Source organism: Nanorana parkeri, unplaced genomic scaffold (assembly GCF_000935625.1).
Source record: "Nanorana parkeri isolate BGI_ZX_2015 unplaced genomic scaffold, ASM93562v1 scaffold2, whole genome shotgun sequence".
Lineage (NCBI taxonomy): Eukaryota > Metazoa > Chordata > Amphibia > Anura > Dicroglossidae > Nanorana > Nanorana parkeri.
The window spans coordinates 587,480-613,309 of NW_017306270.1; the positions used below are offsets into that span (position 1 = coordinate 587,480).

At 40.6% G+C, this 25,830-nt stretch overlaps 1 protein-coding gene across 1 annotated transcript in view; it reads left to right on the forward strand.

Moving 5' to 3' along the window:
- The window catches only part of ZMAT4 (zinc finger matrin-type 4), a 327,812-nt gene that overhangs the window by 204,434 nt on the left and 97,548 nt on the right, over positions 1 to 25,830 (forward strand). The gene's annotated exons all lie outside the window — the stretch shown is intronic.

A 25,830-nucleotide genomic window follows, 5' to 3' on the forward strand; every position in this document is an offset into this window, starting at 1 on the left:
CGGGGGTCCCCCCCCCCCCCCCCCACACACACGCACACAGACACACAAACACACTGCCAGGGTTAAATGCTCATTTAGCCTGGGGGAATAGGAATAAACAGTCATACTTCTCTTATTCCCCGTTTTGGCAGGCATCCTCCACTCTCAATGACCAGTCCCCTGAAGTCACTTCCCTTTGCCAATCCTCCATATATGCAGGCTTTCTAATGCCATTAAGCACAATGCCGGACTAGCACCCCTGCCCTGTATATGAGGATAGTAAGGGCCTGTCCACAGCCCAGTACGGCAAAGAGCAGAGGAGAGCAAGTTCAGCTTTAAAGTTCTTATTCATTATTGTGTCATTGCATATGAATACATGAGATCTGTGCCATTGTAATCAGTGGCACTGTTTTATCTCTGCTTCCTGCGTGTCCATTTCAGTAACAGCATTTCTGCTGCAATATGACAAAAACGTATTGGCCATAGAGGTAGATAGATTTGCATAAAATGATAGTGCAGGAGGTGAGCTCTCCCTCTGGAAAAGACATAGAATAATTATCCCGAACGTACATTTAAAAGTTAATAAAAAGTCAACTTGAAAATGCATCAAAAAGTCATGTAAAAATGTATGTATTTTGAAATGCAAATTTGCGACAGCGGTGAGAAGATCCAACTACTGAAACATCTAACCATTAACATGCACAATAATGTTCCCAATCTTGCATGTTTATACCTTAGTATTGATTTCTAACAGTTTGTCCCCCTGATCCCCCAACCAAAATCAATCTGCTTGGTGTGTAGACTTTACACTGTACTTATAGATATAGAATTGTTTCCTTTTGCAACCACTTGCAACCTTTTGACAAAAACCATGTCATCTCAGGTTAGCTTTCATGGGAGAAATTTCTAAAGTATTTTAGCTGCACTGGAGCTAGTATATCTAAAGCCAAAACGTTTTCATTTTCATTTTAGATTACGGAGGAGAGGGTTAAAACTGCTTTCAGTCATTGTTTGCCATCTGCGTTGATTTCATTTGACTCCCTGTCCTGTAGACTCAACAGGAAGTGCAGGGAAATCTTTCCAGTGTAAGGCCTATAACCTTTTCGGAGGTTGTTATAAAAACAAGTGTCCCCAACGGAAGTGTTACTCTTTATTCCTGCTCTGGAGGCAAAAAAATTTTTGGGATTTACCCTCACTTTCATTCCCAGTAACATTGGTGGTCTGGGCAGAGAAAGACAGCAATATAGAACTGACAGATGTTCTAAATCCTCACTACTCTATCCAAAAGAAAAAAAAAATGGTCATAAGTTATGAAATAAACAGCAGGGTTGGAACTATTACACATTTCAATCATGTGAAAATAAAAGAGCACTTCTAGTAATTAGACATTAGTATTAAATGTTTGTCACATGTCATAAAAAACATTGCTTCCCATTATAACCCCCCCCACCCCCACTTGGAGGAAGGAGTCACAATTGTCCTCGGTGATCTGGAACATAGATGACTCTCTGTCTTCCTGAAACATGACTGTTACACAAATGGCTTCCTTCAGGGTAGCATCAATACTGCATATTGTATATTTTGTACAGCGACAGATGTAAAGTTGTAGAGCAACAGAGACGATCTGTGGCATGTGTCACAAGAAACAACCTTTGATCCTGGAGAAGTTAAGTATCATGTCCCTGGAATGCTCATACTGAATAGTCGCAGCGAAGATAAATATGTGCCATGCATGTCCTCACCAGCTGTCACCTGGACAATTATACCACAGTATCTCGGGCATCCACATTTTCTCATCCATCAATGTCTGTTTATCTCGTTATCATATTATATCAGAAACATTACAGCTGAGATGCACAGCCATTGTGTCACGACTAGTGTGGATGCATTATAATAAAAAATAGCAGACCTGAAGATGAGATGAGATGGCAGTTTGATCTGAACATCCATTATTTGTCTTCAGGCATTCTGGCATAAACATACATGCTCATATCAAGATAAGTGAAGTCAGCAAGTTGTGAACAATTAGAAGAACCCATTCTGGACCATGAATTCTCCTGGAGATATGGGTTGTCCACGGGCTCCGCATTTAAACTTCCTGATGATCATCCCCTGTGTTTGTGTACTATCAGCAATTGTCAATAAACATTCCTACTAATACTCCAGGTCACTGCAGAATAGAGAAGGAAAGGTAGAGAAGGAAGATGTGAAATTGTGTTATTGATAAAGCTTTTTCGGCATGATGGAAGTTTAATAGAGATCTCTAAATGACTTTCAGGGTTCACTCTATCCGCAATTAGGGTAAGGTTTATAATGTAATGTAGGATGCATTCTTACAGTTTTACCATCCATGTTCCATTCTGTTGAAATGACCATATCTTTGAAATGACAACAAATACACCTTTAGAAATGTTTCGTGATGACACACATACTTCTAGATAATTGCCAGCTTTTCATTCTTTGCATACCTTATATTTCTTTTCTTCCCCATTCTTCTGTCAGTGGCCATTTTTACTAAGGGCAGATGAGCATATCTTCCTTTTACTTCCTGGTACTTTGGCACATGTGACTAGGACATGTGTCCATGCACATCATATCATTTTCCCTGAGATCTTGTGAAATTACAGATGGGATTTCCCATCAATGCTCTGCTGATGTAACCTTTCATTAGATGCAATGCATCTAATGATGGAGCAGGAAGTAGAAAAAAGAAATTCTAAGTAAAAATAAAAATATGTTTGTTTAACTAATGGACGTAAGATGGTTTCATATCAATATGCATATCTGAATGCTGATGTGATTTTTAGTGTAAGGGGATAAAGGTCCACTTTAAGTGGCATAAGAACATTAGCAGGGGCACCCAGGGGGCATCTGAGCATCCAGAGCACCCCAGGAGCTCTGCAAACTGAAGCACTCTAATATGCAAATGCTGAGTTCACTTGGTTCAGCCCTCATCCCATCTCTAGAGCCCTACTACTGATTAATGACGATACCTATTACATTGATGGACCAATATTGAAGCTTCAGAAGTGGGAGGGGTACTGACTTCCTTTTAAAGGGTAGAAGCACTCTGCCTATGTCTTCCACTTGTGGACCTGCATTCTAACCCTGTCACAGGGGCAACCGATGGAGACTGCAATTGGCCCTTTCTGCTGTTGTCCCCATCAGAAAACCCGGCCTGAGACACTGTCCTTCCATCCGGAGGGTGGCTACTTTTTCGTGTCCCATGGTCCCTGTGTGTTGTAAAGTACTCACCGCTCCAAGCTCGCTCCCGTGATGGACTACAATCTTACTTTTAGTTTTACTAATTTGTATTAAAGCTATAGTCTACCATGTTTACAGGAAAATTGGCATTCAAGCAAACTTGAGGGACACAGGGCAGCTTTAAGTTTTTTTCTCGTCTACCTGTCTTTTCTGCTTGTCACTGCCATTATATTTTTGGGAACAGCCAAGAATCACCTAAAAATTAGTACAGTACAGTGTATTCCCTGTGGTTCTAAATGCTGCCAAAAAGCTTCATAGATCTGCCTGTAAGAGTTTGAGTGACAGTTACATTGTAGGGAAATTGAGAGGCCGTTCTGACATTGGCTGCTGCAGTATCTTCTGGCCTTACAAGTTTCTGGATTCATTTTACTTGTTGCTTGGGTTAGCTGTTGGAGAATATTTCTGTTTTTTTACTAATAGCGATATGCATGCATCTTCACACTCTCGTATTGCTGTGTATTGTAATTCCGCTTGGTGCTTTGGCAAGCAATACCTTGTCCAAGTAGTGACATCGGGGCACCTATCTCTATCACTATACAATTTATATTCATATTTATGCACAGGCACATTAGACTCCCTGCCGCTTTCCTTTCATTTTGAAAAATAGCTATTCGGCAGCCACATTTTATTTACTCCCTCAACAATAAGACATAAGGTAACAATTTTAGGAAAGTACGCTGTCATCGTTTCCTCTCTTAATGATGCATATTTAGACGGAGGAGGCAAAAACCGGAGAGGTTTTTATCACTGGAACATGAGCAGTAAAATATTCCCACGGTGAATATCTCCTGGAGTTTTGTCATACCTTAAATTTGTTTTATAATATTTTGCTGCATACTAATTGGGACTGGTAGTATTGTCACTAACAGAGCAAAGATGTTTTATATTGTACTCAAAAGCCTTTTTAAAATGTCATCGAGCAGTATACCAGTAAGGAGCCAGAATAGTGCCGAGTTGCCAGCTATTTTGCATTGACAATGGAAAAGTGAAGTTTTTGAGCTGCTTCCTTTTTTGTCCTCTTTTGCTTGACTCAGAGGTTACCAGATGGGGGATCTCTACAGGGTATTCACAGCCCTGCTGTACTTGTCACCATTCATTAAGGACAGGAGGGGAACGGCAATATAATTCTCACACAGTTTGCTAAGTAATATCTTCACAGCAGAAGACCCGTCTTATTTTGCTTCTTCCTGCAGCTTTTATTTTTTAATTCTAGACTTTCTTACCACTTGCATATTTCCCTCCTGTAACGGCAAGGAAAGTTTTTACATGCTTTAGAAGTATGGGTGATGAGCCAAAGTTAGCAGCGTCTCTGAAGACCATAGGCGATGCTCTCCCTTGGGTGAACAATGGAAATTTCCGGTAGGTTTAGTATAGAAAACTGGCAGATGGTGCAGTGGGTTTACAGAATCTTATCCTATAAATAGATACTGATGGCTGATTAAGTGGCATTTATAGTCAGAAGGAAATGTTCCCCTTTAGAAACATGGAAAAGGAGATGTGGACATCTTAAAGACAACCTGCCAGCTATTCTAAACCTTTAAAAGTTAGTTCAGTAACTAGTCCACTGTTACAGAAAGCACATGGTGACTGCTATAATGTGCATTCGCTTAAAAATCCGCCTCTATGTGCCCTTCTGAAAGGGGGCTTAATTTTGTTAGTAAGGCTTTGACTTGCCTGACTTCATGGATAAGTCACACCATCTTCCATCCCACGCGGTTCTTTTAGCTTAGGTTTCTTTTTTCCTAACTTTTCCCTTTTTAAACTTAACTTTAAAATTGACTTAAGCTCTTTAACCAAACTATTCACCTAGTCATTCTATTCAGTCCCTGATATACATTACCCTTTGGCCTGTGTATAGCTCCACGTGCAGCTGAGCCCTCCTATTTTACAATAAGCCAGACTGGGTGAAATCTTGATGCTTTATTAACAAAACAGGGTAGGGTGAAACTGGTGATAAAAGAACATGGAAACATAAAATCAATATATGAAACATATACATATTGTGTCTGCTCACACATGTGCAGGGCATCAAGTCCATCCTTACCAGCGATGCTGCCTAAAGTAGATTTGGGCTCTTTCCTCCAGACACATGCTGTGGATGGCAGTGGATTCCCTTTTTCCTCAGTTGAAATGGAGTAGGAACTCCCAAAAAGCTTTTGTTTCTGTCTCTTTGGACAGAGAGGATGTTGGGAGGTTTTTATGAAGGAAAACAGTCTAAGTTGCTGTAAATAGAGATATTTTCTCTTCATCTCTATCTCCTGGCCAATTTTGATATGCCAGGTAGGTAAGCCTATGATTTCTACATGCCGGAGGCAGAACACATACACTAAAGTTAACTTTGATGTAACCACATAGAGCCTATCCCCTTGAATAATTCTGAGCCTAATATTATAAAAATAACATTATTATTAAATTACATAATACTATAATACTTATAATATAGAATAGGATCAAATGAAAAGGATAAAAAGCATGACACATGACCTTATACTTTCTATTTACGCAAACTGGTCAACCATTTTTCAATGCCATGCTCAGTAATATACACCACAAGATAGCTGCTGTTACATTTTTAAGCAGAAAAAAAAGCCTCCATCAAGAACTACTCCCTGACTTCATAACTAAGCCCTTCTAATTATCATTTCTTTGGCCAATGAGAATGCCTGAGTGACCAGCATTTTCATTGGACAGGTTGACTGCTGTTAGCAGGTGCTCACAATGACGTTTTGGAAACTCAGAATGCAATAACAGAATGAAATTAAATCAAAGAGATCGACAAATGTGGTTACAGCTGACGATTTGATGGTATTCTGTTAGGAGGCAAGGGGTTAAAAATGACCGGCAGGTTTACTTCAAGCTTGAATATAAAAGTCACTTAGTAACATTAAAGTATGACTGGGTAGTAGTTAAGAAGAATGGCTATAGGTAAATATTATCCTGAAAATTGAGTGTTGCTAATGTTGGAAAACAAAAATATACCATAAGGCCCCTTTCACAGGGTCCTCCTGTCAGTTTTTCAGGCGGACCTGATCGAATGCCCTATGCTAGTCTATGGGCAGCCAGGTGTAAACGGAACCCCCATCTGTTTACACCTGGTTAACCCTGTCTCCAGCCATTAGAAGTTGGGGCATTCTCGGTCAGGAATGTGGTGGGATCTCCTATATGACCTGACCCCAGCCAGGTACGGAAAAAAACACATGGTGGATCGGTGGTAATCTAATGTATATGGACACATGTCCATTTACATCCGACTCCCTATAGGCCAACATGCGGTCCAGCAGTTTAGTTCGATGGAAGAAAAAACTGGATGGACACGAATGTCATAGTTGTGACATTCAATCCGTACTGCTCCGATCAGGAGAGGATCCATGCACGGATCCCTTCCTGATCAGCCTGTGTGAAAGGGGCCTAAGGTAATTAAAGCTTCTACTACTAGTAATTGTATTGTCAACCATACCTTCCACATAAAGCATTAGAGCTCCCTTACATCTGTTGCATTAACATGTATTGTGGTGCACTGCGCCAAGGCAGCCCATTCATTTTGAATTAGCACATCCAGCAGAGGATAAATCAGACTCACACCATTTTTTTTAAACATGTGCAATGTAACCATATGCACTGTAAGGTGTTGTGTCATGTGGTGCCTGCTGCTGTACAGTGTGCTGTGGGTTTTTTTTTAAATTTCAAACCAACTTTATTGAAGAAAAGCAAAATACAATATACCAGCGTCCATCGCCACCAACGTACAGTAAGCATCATAAGTATAGTACTATGTTACATAGCAATAACAAAGTTATGTTACAAGCATCTCCAGGATCCGGTAGTCCTTCATGTAAGAAAACTAAATAGACAAACACTCATATCTTCATACATCAGTGATAGGAACTGTATTAAGAGCAGAAAACTGCACTTGCTGGAGAAAGGCAAGACACAAGAGCCAAGTGCACTTCCTCAGCCATAGCAAATAAGGCAACGTATAAAAATAAATGAAAATTGTGTCTCTCCAGACATCCGTCCTCGGGGGCAAAACATGCATCAGCGAAGCAAAAAAAAAACAAGGAAGGGAGAAAAGGGAGGGAGGAACAGTAAGAGAGCAAAAGGGTACAGCCAGTGACAGAGCAGACAAGAGAGAAAGAAAAGCAGAAGGGAGAAGGCAGGAGGAGTCGGGGGGCCCCAGGGGTCCGGTATACTCACACCCACCCAGAGAAAGTACAGGAGGAAAAATCAGTCAGGGTTCTCAGTCATGACCCGAAGGCATGTGTCAGTAGTTGAAATAAGGCCCATGGTCTCCAGGTGGTTCCGAAATTCTCCTCAGTGTTTCCCAAAGCGGAGGACAGATCCTCCGTCTGTTAAAACTTGGCAAACTTAGAAAAGCACAAGCGAAGGCTAGCAGGACTTGCCTATTTACACAATAAGGGGATACACATGCGAGCAGCGTTTAAAAGTCAGGGATTCTTATATTTCGCAACAGAGAAATCTGACAGTTGGAGTAGACATGTGGCGGGATTATCAGTCAAGTTCACCATCACCAAGTCTTTCAAGGTTCGGATGACTCCATGCCAAAAGGGCTGCAGTTTCGAGCAGGACCAGAAGGCATGTAACATTGTGTTCAGAGCAGCCTGCCACCTCCAACAGACAGAGGGGACCTGTGGGAACATGGAGTGGAGGGCCGTTGGGAACTGGTAACATCAGGATTGATTTTATAGCTAAGTTCTTGGGTCTTGCAGGCAATAGAGGAGCGATGCGCAAAATAAAGTCCTTTTGCTCAGGGGTAAACGTGGTCTCCAGATCTCGCTCCCAGATACGAAGAGCAAGAAGTCAAGATGGAGTAAAGCATAGACACCGTATGATGAATTGGGCCATCGTCCCTGCACACGTTCTCAAACGGGGACAGAGGTTGGTACAGTCGCTGGGGGCTAAGAACCAAGGTTAAGAAGTGGTGCAATTGTAAATAGTCCCTTAAAGTAAACCAGTGTTGAGAGAAAAATGGCGGCAGCTATTGTTGACCATAGTTCTCTGGATCCCCGATGTCATTAATGGTCATTAAGTGGTGCAATTGTAAATAGTCCCTTAAAGTAAACCAGTGTTGAGAGAAAAATGGCGGCAGCTATTGTTGACCATAGTTCTCTGGCTGTCATGCTGATGCAATAGGGTTAATTTACTAAAAGCAAATGGGTTGTTCACTTTGCAAGGAAAATTTCTCTTAGCTTAGTGAATGAGGTGAAGCTCAGCTGACTTCCATCATCCAATCACTTGCAAGCAAAAATACTGGGGTTTTTTCCATTTACCTTGAGTTTGATTAGGTATTATTTGCAAAGTAAATTTTCACCACATTCATTAAAGGAGAACTATGGGGTTAGGGCTTTTCCCCATATTTCTCCTTAGGGTAACGGGAGGACACAAACTAAAAAATTTCCTGTGAAAGTGCAAAGTGAACAGCCTAGTTGCCTTTCTTAAATCAACCCTACTTACATACAGGCAAGCATATCTAGCAAAGTCGGAACTCCTGATCTGCATACTTACATACCGGGGCAGTGACCCAAAAAGCACTAAACCAATTGATTCAGTATGACAGCCAGGCAGTTAGCATTTTAAGAAGAAAGAGATCAGCAGCTACAGCCTCCATGCTTCTCTTGTGACAGGTTTGCTTTCAAACTGTACAATATTTCTGTCCTGCCCATGAAACTTATTTCCACCTACAAGTTTAGTTTACAGCCATCTGCGTAGAAGCTCATTTCCTGAGACTTTATGATCAGCTTTGTTACAGTTTTATCACAGCCTCTGAGCTTGTTAAAGCGCTGTTCATTTATTCAGGTTATAACACACCTTGGCACTTTTCTGGGTCTAGCACCGAATGTGAAAATCAAGACAGTTGTTGCTAAAACTTAACTCCACCCAAATGGAATGCAAATCTAGGACGCGGTGTGATCTTCTGTTCATTTAGCTGAGAACAGAAGACCTATGCCACCCCCATATATCATACAGAATTATTGTGTACAGATGATCCAGTACTTCAGTATTATACAGTATAGTAAACATATTATACAGTTCTATAGAGTACATCGAGCTGGTCATATCAGTGTACACTTTAGGGCCAGTTAGGTCAGAAGCCCATGAACCAGTATGCTTTTGCAGGAAACCTCTGCAAGCTGTTGGAAAACATACCAACTGCATACAAGGTGAGTGACACCCATGACTGGGTCCAGGACCCTGACTCTGCTAAGCAAGAGCATAGACCACATAGTCGCTGTACGGGCAAAACTGAATTGGTGCTGACACTGTCCTTCATTCTGGAAGGGGGCTACTTTTGTTCCCCATGGTCTCTTGGTATGTTGCAAAGTAGTCACCGCTCCAAGCTCACTCCCGTGATGGACTACAATGTCATGTTTAGTTTTCTAATTTGTACCAGGGATGTGCGGTCAGGGGAGGCAGGTGAGAATTATGGAGGGAAAAGCTGTCAGCTTCATGCCTGAAGCTGACAGCTTTTTCTCTATTCAGATCGGCATCTAACAAGTTACACCGCAGGGAAATCCTCCCCTGTGTAACGTGTCATGGAGCCTCTGTGGTGAGGAGCAAGTGAGGGACAGGGAGGCTACTCCCTGTCTCCTCCCTTCCTCCTTTACACTAGCTTTGGGGCGGAGCTTTGGCCGGCAGGGGCGGAGCTTTGGCTGGCGGGGCTGGGGAATGCCTGACCCAGAGCAAGAGGTACCGCACGTCACTGATTTGTAGTGAAATTGTAGTCCATCACAGGAACGAGTTTTGGAGCGGTGACTACTTTACAACACCCACGGGGACTGTGAGGAACAAAAGTAGCCAGAAGAAAGGACAGTGTCAGCACCAATTCCGAGATGATTGGAGGATCTACAGCCGAGTGAGACACAAATAAGATACATTTTTATTATTAGTTAAGGTCCTTGAATGCAATTTTACAATTTATCTCCTGAGTTTCGTGTCACTTTAACATGCATATGCAATTGTATCTGTACCTCGTCTCCTTATGTTGCGGGTTAGGGTGGCTCATTGTAGAATTAAAGAATTCATTTTTTAGCATTTAAAAGAACAAGTACTTTACCTACATTGCCAACCGAGGCAGCACTAACCCTGCCAACACTTATTCATAAGTGTAAAAAAGCTGCACAGTGTCCATCAAGGATGAATATTTACATTATGAATATATTTGAATACAATAGAGTGGTTACAAAATATTGTTGGATCTATTGTAGCAATTCAAGTGAGTAACATTTGCCTCTCTGCTATAAAGTATAAAGTTGAAGTAGATGTAAATTCTAACTGAAATACAATTCGTTTTCTAAAGCACCGTGTGTTATAAACACATTGCCATCTTTTTTCATGAAATACTGTTTTCACCTTTCTTCATTCTTTGCTGCAACTCAATGCTGCTGATCTTTGCCAGGCTCTTTGCAGCCACGTCATGTCTACATCCATGCACACCAGCAACTGCACATTGTTTCTTGGGGAGTGTTTCCTGATGGTGACAACAGTGGACCGTGGTTATGCACTGCGCATCGACCGAGCGGTCTGTTGTCTCCATTTGGAGAGTATATGACCGGGTGTCAATGCGGGTAAACAACTGAGAGGCAGGGACAGAGTATTGCCACCCTATAACAGGAAGCACCTGATCTGCAACCTTCAGGGCAGGAACCTCAGCTATTATTTAATGAAAGCTGAAGATTTAAAAATATTGAAAATAAGTTTTGAAACGACTTTAAAGGGTTCTTAAACCCTTGCATGTTTTTGCATATATCTATGGCTCGCAAGCAGTACATATATGCAAATCGATTAAAAAAAAAACCTTTTCAAAGGGTTAATACTTACCTGTGTCTCCGCCGCGCCCTCCCGTCTGAACATCTGAAAATGTATCTGGCGGCCGCATGCGCAGTTTAGATGTTCGGCCGGGAGACAACTAGTGACACAAGGTAGGTCTATGGAGCAGCGCGCACCCAGAGAAGAGGAGGACAGAGCAGTCAGCACTGGATCGGAGACCCGCACCAGCGCTGGAGGGACAGCTAAAAACTACAGGAAAAAAGATGATCGAATAAAGAGGCATCATTTAAGGTAAGTCCACACAGTAGAACTGTGGTGGTAGGGGGGGAGGGGGTGGGGGCACTTTTGCCCTTAATGTCACTTTAACATTTAAAGCTTCTATAAGATTGTAGTGCAGACACTCCTCACTTAACTCCAAGTCCCCTTCCTATGACTAGGTTGTTCAGTGAGGAATAGAGGAAATCAGCTCTAATATACAGTGCATTACTTAGGTATGCATACTGTAAATGCTAATGTACAGTACAGTAGTGAATGCTTACCGATTGCAGGAACGAGACTGAGAAAGGATGATGTGAGATGAGCTTAACCCAAGTTCTCATACATTGTACAATACTGACTGGTCGGAGGGCTGGTTGTAAGTCAGAATGGTCATTAAACAGGTAAGTCATTAAGTGAGGAGTAGCTGTATTTGCTTTTACATATACTTTGAGCTTGACTTCCACAACCAGATTTGATCAGATACAATTTAAATTGGAAATCTTGTTATATAATTTTTCTTTATATACTGTTTGCTATAATTTGGGGTTATTTTCTTTAATTTAAACTAATCAAATATTTTAAAAAGTTCCACAATGCTCTTCCACGAGAAGCCAACCCATAATTCCTCATCTAGTCCCCCATCTAAGGAGTAATTCTTCCTTGCTAGGGTCACATGAGATTGTATCCTGGCTGTGACTCGGATGAGAGCCACCCCGGAATGTCTGAATCACAGTGATATGCAGTGACATCCACAGTGACAGAGATCATTTTCCCAACAGGAAATGAACACTTTGTGATTTGCCGCTTGAAAACAAATTGCTTGCATGAAAAGCTCCAGTGTGACTTTTCCCATAGGTACTGACCAGCAGCACAAGTGGCACAGCAGGACTGAGAGGAGAACAGCAATTAAACTAATGACTCTAACTACCGGTTACTATTATAAATGCTTCCATGTCAGTGCTGCAGTTAGCCCTGCACATATGATTTTCTTCCCATTAACTATCAGTACTTGTTCTCAAGTGTTTTCATTATAAGGCTTTGGTTTGTAACGATTTTTTGTATTAGCACTTCATCATTTGTAACAATAAAGATTACAGTCATATTATTTGTAATTGTTTATATCGACGTGTCCCAGTTGGCTTTTTGGTGTCATTTATTAAAGTGTCACCATTAATAACGGTTCACTTTAGTGGGTCACCACTCGCCTAGATTTCATCAATGTTCTATCGCTGAAAATGCTTATAGCTTTATTAAAATGTATGTCAGGACAAAAAAAAAAAACACATTTACACTACACCTAAGCAATACATGCACGTCATCATGTTTTATCCCTTCATAGACCCAGGTACAGGAAAATAGCTGTTCAATATTCAGCTCCTAGTCCTATATTGGGCTGACAACAAACGTGACTTCTGTGCTGGGTGAGACATCCCCTAGCCTGCCATAGCCCCGCCCCTGCCATAGCCCCATCCAGCCGAAGCTCCGCCTTGTCCCGCCGAAGCCCCCGTCCACAGCTCGGTAACAAAGCTGTGTGGGGGGGAGGAAGGGAGGAGCCTCCCTGTCCCTCACTTACTAGTAGCTGGTGAGGCATCCAGATTGATGTCCTCAATGTTTATTTTTCTTAATTGGACAGCTTGGACCAATGGCACTTTGCCTCTAACATAGAGTAGAGGCTGTGACAGCTTTTGCCTCAATAGGTTAGGTTACACAAGCAGTAGGGAAGCCCGCTGCTGTGTAACCTAACTACCTGTCAAAAGCCAGATGCAACACTGCATGTAATTAACAGGCAGCGCTCCGTCCATGACAGGTTACACAGCGGGGAGGATTTCCCTTCTATATAACCTGATAGAAGACGATCTGAATGGAGAAAAAACTGTCAGCTTCAGACTGGAAGTTGACACCTTTTTTCTTCATAATACTAGGTGAGGCTCTGCCTCACCTGCCTCCCCTAACTGCACAACCCTGCAACAAACATTATTCTTTGCAAAACCACTCAAACCCTCCCACTCTCCTTATCTCTATAACATAGTCACTAATTAGTCTGTACTCCATAGTCCATAAGCTCCACGGTTTTACCTGTGCACATTATACAATACAGCCTGCTAAACCTTCACTAAGAACAAAACCAAGTACTGAATGGAGGTTAGATTTGATTCTGGATGTTTTCCTTCAAGTGCAGAACACAAGATAAGCTTGGAAATAACCTGTTTGTCTCTGTTTGCACATCCAAATCCAAGGACAACTACAAGTGCAGCATTTACACAACTATAAAGACGACACATAAATGTTGTTTATTTACAGCTGCACCGGTATTTTGTGGTGAGAATACAGCAGAACATGCAGTCCTTGAACTTATTACTGTATACACATTCCATATGCTTAGTAAATATATCCATTGTAATTTTATGATGAAGGTAAATTAACTAATAATATGGGAGCTGTCACTGCTGACTTTGTCTACAAAGGTGCGGTTTCCTGGGCTGTCATTGACATGGTGTGAGTATGCAACTAATAAAGTCTGACAAGTTTGAAATTCTGTTCTACATGCTTGTTCCAGGTCAGTGACTCTTTAGGTAATGAAGTTAGGGTCAGATGGACAGTCCTAGAGCTTGCACCTTTGAAGCAACCCTTTCCTTTCCCAATGTCTACAGAAACCACTGGAAAACATGAACTGTTCAGCTTACAAACAGCTCATAATAAAAAATAGAAAAACTCTGTTTAATGCTCAGCTCTGTCTCTAGAGGCCCAGTTGTACATCCTATTAGGTAACACCATGTTGCCTCTCACACAGCATACAGAAGGGTGGTTGGCTTTTGCTTATGCTGCATGTTTGGGGAAAGAAATTGGGAAGTTGAAACAGCTAATGGAACAGATTACAAAATACCACTATATTTACATGCTTTGTGAACAGACTGGTTAGTTCCAAAGACCTGATAAATTTGATCTGGCTTATATCTGTCCTTAGTTGATGAATCTGAACTCAAAAGTGAACTTTTACTATGTTATATAGAACATTAGTGATGCACCGATACTTTTCAGATACCAGTGCAGATACTTGGCATTTTCATGAGAACTACCAGGGTTGCAGAGGTTGCAGCTGGGCCCTGGCTCTGGCGCTCCACCACTGTCCTGAAATCATTGGTCTGTATTGTTTTAGAAAAACTGTCACGTGACAATAAACAAAAATATATCAGTACTTGTATCTGTGAGCACTTGAACAGGTATCAATACTTGTACTTGCAAAAATGATATTGGTGCATCCCTAATATATATTTATAAAAACAAAATCATACATAAAACAGAGATGTACAAATCCCAGGAACTCCGTGTGCTCCTTACAAATGACAGCTGCCTCCTAACTTTTGAATTTTCCTCTAGTCTAGTCTTGGAGCTGGAAAAGTATCTGTATTTGTACTTGTACCGAGTACGATACTCGGTATCGGTGCATCCCTATAGAACATACATGTTAGTTGTCTCTAAGTAGCCTGAAATATTTACCTTATGACAGAAATTCCTTCTGAATATATAGAACATCCTGTGGCTCCAGCCTCATAGCTATATATCTACTGTGGAGAATAAGTTATTCTCATTACTGCTGTTCTCACTAGATTTGGGATGAAATTTGGTGATGTTACTACTGTTCTCCTTGCTGGAGAGGCAGCTGTACCTAACTATCTGCAGTGCATGCATCTCCCTGCTTCTGCTTCATTCTTTCTGTGGATCTGTGAACCTTTCCTGCTGCTTCTTGATCATAACCCCACCAGTCATCAGGCTGGCAGCTCTGACATGAGAAGGCAAAGCCCTGCTTCTTTACCATGATGACCTTCTCCACACAGACACAGTGTAGAACAAGGCATGTTAAGTCAGTAATGGGAAAAAAAATCAGCTGCATGGGCCTGCCGGCAGAACAGGTGACTAATTGTTTGTTATCTGCTCGCTTTTCTGGGGGGCAGTTTCCATAGTTCAGGTCCTCTTTAATTCCAGTGAAAACAGTATATTCACCTTTAAGCTCAGATACAGACTTCCCAATGTGTAACATAAAACATAATTGTGTTCTACGAGTTCTATAAATACTGTATACACACATCAACAGGCTAAGTACTGTTGTAGAGTACATTGATGTATGAGTTGATTTGTAACGGCATTATAGTCCCCAGTAAAGGGTATTTTATTACAAGTCATGCACAAGCAATGCTTATTAAAATGTGAAGTAACATCGCTAAATGTCATCTGGAATTTATGCTACGGTGTCTACTTTATATGCACTCTAAACAACATATACCAAACTACAGCTGGGGCTGCTTGCCAGCCGCTTTAAGAAGAATAAAATGCTAAACTCAAGAAAAAAAAAATCAAGTTGCGGTTAAAACACGTTGAACTTCATTTTACTCCTCGCTTTCCTCTTAATATGCCACCAACCCGGGCACATGTGATATCCAGATAATTGACTTTTCCAGAGCAGCCTTGTTAAAACCTCATGGTTTTATTTGCATACAGTTTTCCTCACACTACATTGCTCCACTTAATGATGTTCCTAAATTCTGTATTTTTATAGATCCCACAATTATAATGTGACTTTAGGGAGCGGTTGCATCACCCGGCTCCCCCTGGGGAACAAATCCTTCCAACAATGCAGACATCTCAAGGTGAATCGGTTTCTCTTCTATAAGTTATTATTTAATTTGCCTGCTACAGTGTAAGGTGAGCCTTAAAAAGAGAAGGGCACGCGGCTTAGACTTCACTAAGGCTCTCATGTTGTTATGAAAAATAGATAATTAAGTTTCACTGTTTCATTAGTTTTATATCGATAAGAAGTTGCACTGCTTTCCCAGGAGGATATTTTGTTCATCGGTGTTCTTCATGTTCTGCAGTCTAAACTAAATGACTATATAATTTATTCTCTTTTCTTTTTTTTTTTTGTGCCTAAACATTAGCAAATTCATGATGAGTCGTTTATATTTCATCTCAGTCTAGAGAAACATCTCGGGTTAAGAGCATTGTAATCAAAGAGCTGCAGATAAAAAGAAAAAAAAGCTGTTTTTATGACCTGTTTGTACTTCAGTGTCCAGCGAATAAAATAAGGAATAGAAGTAAATAATACATAATGAGTGCATTTTGTGAAAATTAGCTGGTTACCATAGCAATAAAGTACTATGCATTGCCTGCAGTAACCAGCCAGTCTCTTTTATCCCCCAAACTGCAGAATATTGGAGAATCTGGCTGCCATGGGTAATAGCAGTTTTTCCTTCTGGTATTTTGATGTTGTTGATCACAGTAGGACTGATATGTTGGGTTAGAATTTTAACTGGTGATGAGTTGTTCTAAGCCAAAGCTTGTTAACTAAGGGTACATGTAATGTAAGAGGTGCTTCATTGGGGTACCTTTGCTCTTTAATGTTTACTCAGTAGGAGGTGTTAGAAGAAGTAGAATTCTTGTTGAACGTTTAGGAATATATGGATTTGTACAGGTAACTTTAACAAAATGGAAAAAATGCTTCATCTTCCAATTGTCCTAAGGTACTCTATCTGGATACAGGAAGGATTAGTAATCATGGAGCCATGATTACTGGATCCATGTATTCATGGATTAGTAATAGTATTATTACTAATCCATGAGCCTACTTTTTGTGCATCGAGCTTTAACATGTAGCAGGTTAGGAACATGGAATAAACAAGTCTAGGGTTGGCCAAAAGCAGGCACATATTGAAACTGGAGCTGTAGCGTCCAAGATTCTTACATGGCCTTATGGGGGATGATTCGGACAGTTGGTTACCTTTCTGTGAGATGATGCACAACTAAGTTTCTTATGAACCAGAGTTTCAAGGTGGTCTGATTAAATGATGCCTGTTTCAAGTTGTCAGGCCTTGTGGACAGGCATCATTGTGTGTACTGGGCAGATAAAAATCCTTATGTGGCTATCATAACGGAACTGAACCAACCAGGCGTCACTGTTTGAGGTGGACTGTCCAGCGATGGTGTTATGGGGCCGCTTTGATTTGATACAACTGTAGATGGTAACATTTACCTAAACATGCTGTGTAACCTGGTGGTGCCACAACTCGTAACTAGAAATGAGTCTGGACTTGGTGTGAACTCAGTTCACCTGAGTTCACCCAAATCCGCTCAAAACTGTTACCATTATAATAAAAAACTTAAATTTCAAAACTGTTACCATTATAATAAAAAACTTAAATTTCAAAACTGTTACCATTACTTCACCCTCCAATCCCAATCAGTGGTGGCAGTTGCAGCGGGGGCATTCCCTGCCCATTTGTGATGTAAAGCTGCAGGGTGGGGAATACGCCTCTCCACAATTGGGCCAATTGGGAGGGGGTGATAGTCACAGTTTTGAGTGGACTTTGGTGAAAGCTGGCAACCTGGCTTCGCACCAAGCTCATACATAGCACTATTTACTGACATGGGCTAAGTTGCCCAATTGTTCTTTTAACAATGCACAAAAAATTCTGTTTGTCTGGGGGGGAAAAAACTCTCCCAGTATTCACAGACTTCATGATATTACACTGGCTCATTTTAAATCTCTGCACTTTGAATATGAATGCATTTCTACCTAATATTTTTGTATGTGTAGATCAAGTAGACATTACTGTTTCTTAAAGCATAAAGCTGCAATATTAAAATATATTATTACTAATCCATGAGCCTACTTTTTGTGCATCGAGCTTTAACATGTAGCAGGTTAGGAACATGGAATAAACAAGTCTAGGGTTGGCCAAAAGCAGGCACATATTGAAACTGGAGCTGTAGCGTCCAAGATTCTTACATGGCCTTATGGGGGATGATTCGGACAGTTGGTTACCTTTCTGTGAGATGATGCACAACTAAGTTTCTTATGAACCAGAGTTTCAAGGTGGTCTGATTAAATGATGCCTGTTTCAAGTTGTCAGGCCTTGTGGACAGGCATCATTGTGTGTACTGGGCAGATAAAAATCCTTATGTGGCTATCATAACGGAACTGAAACAACCAGGCGTCACTGTTTGGGGTGGACTGTCCAGCGATGGTGTTATGGGGCCGCTTTGATTTGATACAACTGTAGATGGTAACATTTACCTAAACATGCTGTGTAACCTGGTGGTGCCACAACTCGTAACTAGAAATGAGTCTGGACTTGGTGTGAACTCAGTTCACCTGAGTTCACCCAAATCCGCTCAAAACTGTTACCATTATAATAAAAAACTTAAATTTCAAAACTGTTACCATTACTTCACCCTCCAATCCCAATCAGTGGTGGCAGTTGCAGCGGGGGCATTCCCTGCCCATTTGTGATGTAAAGCTGCAGGGTGGGGAATACGCCTCTCCACAATTGGGCCAATTGGGAGGGGGTGATAGTCACAGTTTTGAGTGGACTTTGGTGAAAGCTGGCAACCTGGCTTCGCACCAAGCTCATACATAGCACTATTTACTGACATGGGCTAAGTTGCCCAATTGTTCTTTTAACAATGCACAAAAAATTCTGTTTGTCTGGGGGGGAAAAAACTCTCCCAGTATTCACAGACTTCATGATATTACACTGGCTCATTTTAAATCTCTGCACTTTGAATATGAATGCATTTCTACCTAATATTTTTGTATGTGTAGATCAAGTAGACATTACTGTTTCTTAAAGCATAAAGCTGCAATATTAAAATTTCCTCATTACCACTTAAAAGTTAAGAGAAAGGTAAGGCAGACATTGATCACATTTTTGCTGAACAGTGGTTGGGTGTCTTCGTCTTTCCCTCGGGTGCCTGTCCCTAGTTCCCACTTAAAGAGTATCTAAACCCAAGAACAAAAATGTAATGTATAACGACTTACCAATCATTAGATGTGGTGGCTGCATATCCTTTATCAGGTAAAATATATATTTTCTGCTAGAACACAAAAATACCCGATGCTAGAATCCAGTGGCCTTGTAACTTCCCTACTATGTAATGGAGATAAAGAGAAAGGGAGGTGTTTGTGGTTTAAATTAGGAGAACAACCTAGGTTAACTACTCATCTCCTCAATAGAGACAGTACAGTGTGTGAGAGTCATCACCCTGAGACAGAAAGTGTGTTACTGGCAGGATCACTAGGCAGAAAAACAAAACAAAAAAATAAACCAAATCAGCCACAACATCTAAGGACTGGTAAGCTACAATATATAAATGTTTTGGTTTTGTATTTAGATTCACTTTACATTTATATACAAGATTGGTTTTAGGTTTCTTTATGTGTTAACAGATGTTGGCATGATCTGGGGGACTGATCTTTTGTTATACTGTTTAAACTGGGCTGGCAACGAACAAACTTCTAAATGAAATATTTGGCACTAATTGTTTAGTAACAGGTTGTTTAGATAGGTTAGGTAGGCCTCCACACTGGTACATTGGTACATGTAAAGGAGATTGTGGAAAGGTTACGCCTTTACATTGTAATAATGTGTGTGGGCAGCTTTAGGCTGTTGATATTGTATGTTTCTACTGCCATATATGTTTCTTATCTAAAAATTAGAAGATGAAGCCTTGAGCTGTATTTCTTTTGAGACGTCTTCAGCTGCTTCCTTTTGTAGGAAGTCTTGAACTCCATTCATCTTGAACTCTATTCCTTTTAGAAACTCTTGAGCTCCATTCATCTTGAACTCCATTCATTTTTAGAAAGCCTTGAGCTCCATTCATTTTAGATGCCTCTAACTGTAACTGTTTTCAAGAGTGGAATGGAAATGGTATATGTTTGCTTTTTCAGGTGGGAAATAAAATTATTATTTTCCCAACATTATCTTTTATAACCTTGATCAACTATAACTATCAGTGATTTTGCCTTCCCATGCTAAGGTCCTGGGTTCAGTTCCAACAAAAGGACAATATATGTACAAAGTTGTATGTATTCCCCCGGTCTGCTTGATATTTTCTTATACACTAACAGGGTTATTCACAAAAGGGTGAAGAGTTTGGAGAAGGCATGAGAGGTGAACAATCTAGGCCAGTGGTGGCAAACCTTGGCACTCCAGCTGTTTTGGAACTACAAGTCCCATGAGGCATTGCAAGGCTCTGACAGCCACAGACATAACTCCCAGAGGCAGATGCATGTTGGGATATGTAGTTTTGGCACAGCTGGAGTGCCAAGGTTCGCCACCACTGATCTAGGCCACCATAGCTGATTCGGAAACATTCTCCAATTCAGCTCACTTTCCAGTATGGCTATGTCGTCCTAGATTGTTCACGTCTCCTGTCTTCTCCAAACTCTTCACCCTTTTGTGAATAACCCTGTAAATGTTCCTTACACAGTAAAAAACATACTGGAAGGCTAATTGCCGTCTACTAGAAACTGGGTCTGCTGTGTCTGTTTATGAATTTGGTAGGGACATAAATTTCCCTACCAACGTCCCAGTCCCCCTTGGATGATTAAATGGTTCTGTGCAAAGTTTTAGGGTGTACACCATAATCGTAAGGAAATTGCAAGTCAACGGAGGGTCTGTTGACTTGCAATTGTACCTTCCGATTTGCTTCTGATTCGTGGTGATCAATTTTTCAAAGGATGCTGACGAAAGGGCACCGAAAAATGAATGGATGTGAATGGAACTAGTTCATACTGGATCCGTTGTGTTACGTTGCGCTGAAAAAGAGTAGTGCATCTTCTACTTTTTTCAGCGCAATGGAACATAATGGAACAGAGCGGTGTGAACTAGCACCATTCACACCCATTTATTTCTCAGTGCCCTTCCATTAGCATACATTGAAAAATGGATCGCAATGCCATAGATCTTGTGTGAGTGTGCCCTTAAAGAAGAGCATCAGTGCTATATATATATAAGTCCCAAAAAAGAATTGTAAACAAAATGGTCTGTATTATACACATACGATATATAGCACGTGATGGAGATTTATTTGGTAGACAGATTTCCACTAATTTAAAGGGCGCAGGCAACAAATGTAAAATGTTCCCACTCTAATAGTGCTGAGGAATACTTAACAAGCACAGAATCTTTTTGATCATTTTTAAGCTAACAAACTGTTACACACCCTGTTATGTATTAGTGTTTATATTGGTATTTTTTCAGCAAGTAAAGTTTGACCATAACCATAACCCTGCAGTATGAGCTGAACAACATATTAACATACATTGCTATTAAAGTGAAACTAGACCCACCAATTTAACTGTCTTCCAAAACAGTTACTTTCAGAGCTTCACAGCATTATTCATGACTAACTCTAAATTGATGACCTGTAAAAACCTTTACAGAGTCGCCTATAATTGATTTTGGGTATTGTAGTTTTTCGCTACTCAACTGCCTACTGTTTCCACTAACTGAAATCCACATTTGGAAGTTAAGTTTAGCTTTTGTATATCTCCAGATTGCAGAACATTTCCCCATAGACCTATATATAGATCTGCACACAATATCACAGAAAGCACGAGCAGTGTGAAATTCTAGGGAATCGGTTGCCTTGAAACCAGGGAATCTGGATATTAGGATGATGTTGCTGAGTAGTACAGTATATGCACAATCCACTCACCATTCCACAATTTTCCAATGCTCCATTCTTTTGCAGGAAGGTGAGGACTTTAAAGTTATAAAAGCAATTAGACATGTGCACTGCCAAAAAATTCGTTTCGTTTTAAATTCGGATTTGTGTTATTTCGTTTTTCGGGATTCGGGTGTGAAAGTCAATTCGGATTCGGAATTCGGATTCGGACGAAATTCGGTAGCGTTCGCACGAACGTTCGTTTCGTTTTCTCTTCTTATTCGTTTCTTATTCGTTTCTTATTCGTTTCGTATTCGTTTCGTTCGTTTGCAGCAAAAGTGACATTTGAGGGGGAAAAAATATTTTTCTCCTTCTCTAATGTCACTTTGCTCCAACGAACGAAACGAATAAGAAACGAATACGAACAGAAAACGAAACGAACGTTCGTGCGAACGCTACCGAATTTCGGAAATGGAAATTCGGATTCGTTTGCATTCGTTATGTCTGTAATTCGGAATTCGGATACATCCGAATGTCCGAATTTACGAAAATTCGTCCGAATTTCGATTCGGAACGAAACGAATCGCACATGTCTAAAAGCAATGCTAAAAATATTTAGGAGAAGAAATTTTGAAAAGACATTACAGTTATTAATGACTTCAGAGCCAGCGAGAATACACTGCACTGAAGCTGTCGAAAATTGCCAGAATAAGTTTTGTACCATCAACAGGCTTAAAAATGTGTCTAATCCTTTGGGTACAAGAAAAACAGAGCCTCGCATGAATAATAAAATACAGACTGAGAACTTCTAGGTAAAATAAATGTGGCTTTAGAGATTTGTTTACCTCTAGGATGATGAAAAGCTGGCAAGCTTTCTGCCTAAATAGGTATATTGAGCAGGAATAAGTTGGTGCTATATGGTACACGCTTCTCAATTCCCAAGGTTGATGTGCTTGTGTTTTTACACCTATTTTCCAGGCTGTAAATTCTATCAGTGGAACAAGTATTGCATACGAAAACTTCACTTTATTGCCATATTGCTTCTGCTTACTGCTGTATAATGCATCACAAAAATGAATGCAACTTTTATAATTCAATAATACAAATATTTTCAATTATCATTTATGTATTTGTTATATGTAGGTTAAATGCAGGGGCAATGGCCTTCAACCAGTGATACATTTACCCCAAGATGTATTGCTGTCTTGTTCAGGTGGTGCGTCTCAACAAGGTGCTTCTTTTTGCCTTTAAGCTGAAGCCCTCTTCTGTGTTGCTGGAGGTCCCAAGCCTTTTAACTTAATCTTAACTTTAACTTCTGAGATAACCATCACCCCTGAAAAAGCCCTGCCCACAGTAGAGACACTCAAATCTATCTCTTCCTAAAACTCAATCATTCCAAAATTGAGCCTATAGTATTTCCTCCTCCCCCATCCCCACTCCCGACTTTCCAATCAAGATTAATAACACAACCATCAGTCCCTCCCCTCATTCCAGCGTGCTATGTGAAATCCTGAACTCTAACCTGTCCTTTTAGCCCCACATTAAATCACTGTCCAAATCCTGCCGCTGTCACTTCCACAACAATTCTAGAATTTGCCCCTTCTTAACCAATGACACTACAAAATTACTAATTCACTCTTTTATTATCTCTCACCTCAACTTTTGAAACTCTCGACCTCTACACAGTGTATCTCTCTCCAGTCAATCATGAATGCTGCTGCCAGATGCATGCACCTTACCAATTGTTCAGTGTCCACCAACCCACTCTGAACCCCCTACTTGCTTCCATTCACCCAACAATAAAAGTCAATATACTAAACAGCAACATAAAAAGCCATCCACAACTCTGCCCCGAGTAACATCACCAACCTCATATCAAAATATCACCCAGACTGTCCTCAACACTCCTCCAAGTCCTCCTGTTCTCTAGTGCCCTCTCCACCTCCTCCCATGCTCACTTCCGGGACTTCGCCAAAACTTCTCCAATCTTATGGAACCCCCTTTACAAACCTGTATTACCATCCCCTATTCTGTCCAGCAATTCCTGAAAACTGATATCTTCAGAACCCTCCTTACCCTCTTATCATGATTTGTTTTGTAACTGTACTGTCTTCCTTTATATTGTAAAGCACTGCACAAGCTGTTGGCACTATATAATTCCTGTATAGCAATAGTCTTACTATCCAGTGAGAGTGCCCAGACGCCATTTTTACTGAAGAGCAGGCAAGGCTTAACTCAAGAGGATGGGCTTTTCTTGGAAAGTGGGCCCAGACCACGGGCTGCCTGTCCTGAGAAGACTAGTTTTACATTTTTAGAAAGGCTGATAGTTACTTTAAATGAGTTCACAGACACAGTAGAGTGATATCTACTAAAACATTATATATAAATCAGATCTTAGTATTAAGTTTGAGAGCCATGTATACATAATTAAGGACGAACTCTAGGAGAGCAAAGTGAACATTCACTCCACCTAGTGAGTGAGTTGAAGTAGTGCTGACTTTAATCGTCCAATCATGTGCGAAAATCTTGTTTTTTTATTATCCTTGCACAGGATCAGATATTATTGGTAAAATAAATGTTGGAAGACAATCATGTGCCGAGCTAAATAAGTACAATTCAGTGAAATATGTGATGAACAATAAAAATATATACAGAGGAGCATATCAAAACATGAAAATATGTGAACAGAGTGAAAAACCAAGTCCAATGTGCAGCAATAAAAATCATGCAAATAAATGCAGGGGATAGTCCACCACAGGATAGATCCAAACTTCCAAGTGAGCAGTTGCCACAGAATCCTGACAGACCTTTACCTCCACCCAGTGAATGCAAAATTAGAACAGTGCTCACCTGGGGAGATAGAATCACAGAACTAGATCTAAAAGAGCGCTTCCCTTCCTAATAGGGGAGGGAAGCCCGTATGACTGAAGACCAGGTGACCTCCTCAGCTCGCAAATAACATCATCATTTCAAAGGGAAATAAAATATAAAGAGGACATAGTGTGTATCGTCCAAACAAATGCAATTTATTAAATAAAAACAGGTAATCACAATGTCACAGGTGACAAAAGGCATAAAACAAATATCCAATGGACACCAAAGTATAAATCTATTGGTGCAAAGGGACTCCTATCCATCCAGCACCGCTGAGAGGAGTGACGTCAAATGCTCAGCCCTAAGTACGTTACGTCTTTGCGCGACTTCGTCAGGAGGCTGGAGCATCAGACGTCTCAGGACCTATAAATGTCCACTTAGCTTCACCATGTAAATCAATGCTCCAAGTTTATTCTGCAACTTACTGTAGTTTATTTATCTGAACTCTGAAGTGAGACCGCTGGAGCTCTGTTTATTCGCATCGAGTTTTTATTTGAGTTTACCTGTTGAGCTGCCTTTCGTACAAATTTGATCTATGGCCTGCAAGGTGACCACACTGCAAGCTGCTTTTGGTTCATAGTGTGTTTTATAAAACTTGCTGCTCTGTGGAAGTTTAGCATTGGTATGCAGGTAGGGGCTCAGCTTCCCAAATTTCAAAGGAAACCTGCCATGAAAGAAATAACCTTTCAGAAGGAAGCCAAACATGGGAATGATGGCAGCCTACTTATCTTGTGGAAGGGTTTTTCTACTTGCTTTAGATTCCCCATAGTTTGCTTAATATTGTTAGATCAACCTCTTATTGACAATCTCAATTACAAGATTTTTTTTGTTGCTCAATATACTATGCACAATACATTGCTACCTCTGTTGTAGCCCAATCAACTGAAAAGCCCAACAGTGCTTTTAGCAATTTACAAGCAGGTTACAGCTTTGTGTTTTCTCTACTTTTTTTCTTTTTAGTTGTAAATAGAGTAGGGAAGAGGAAACATTGTTCAGATACCAGTTTCGATACTTGGCATTTTCACAAGAGCTACCAGGGTTGCAGCTGTGACAGGGCCTTGAGGCTCCACCACTGTCCTGAAATCATTAGTCTGTATCGTTTTAGAAAAACAGTCACATGACACTAAACAAAAATGTATCAGTAATTGGTATACGTGAGTACTTGGACAAGTACTTGTATTGGTATGGAAAAAATGGTATCAGTGCATCCCTTATATATATATATAT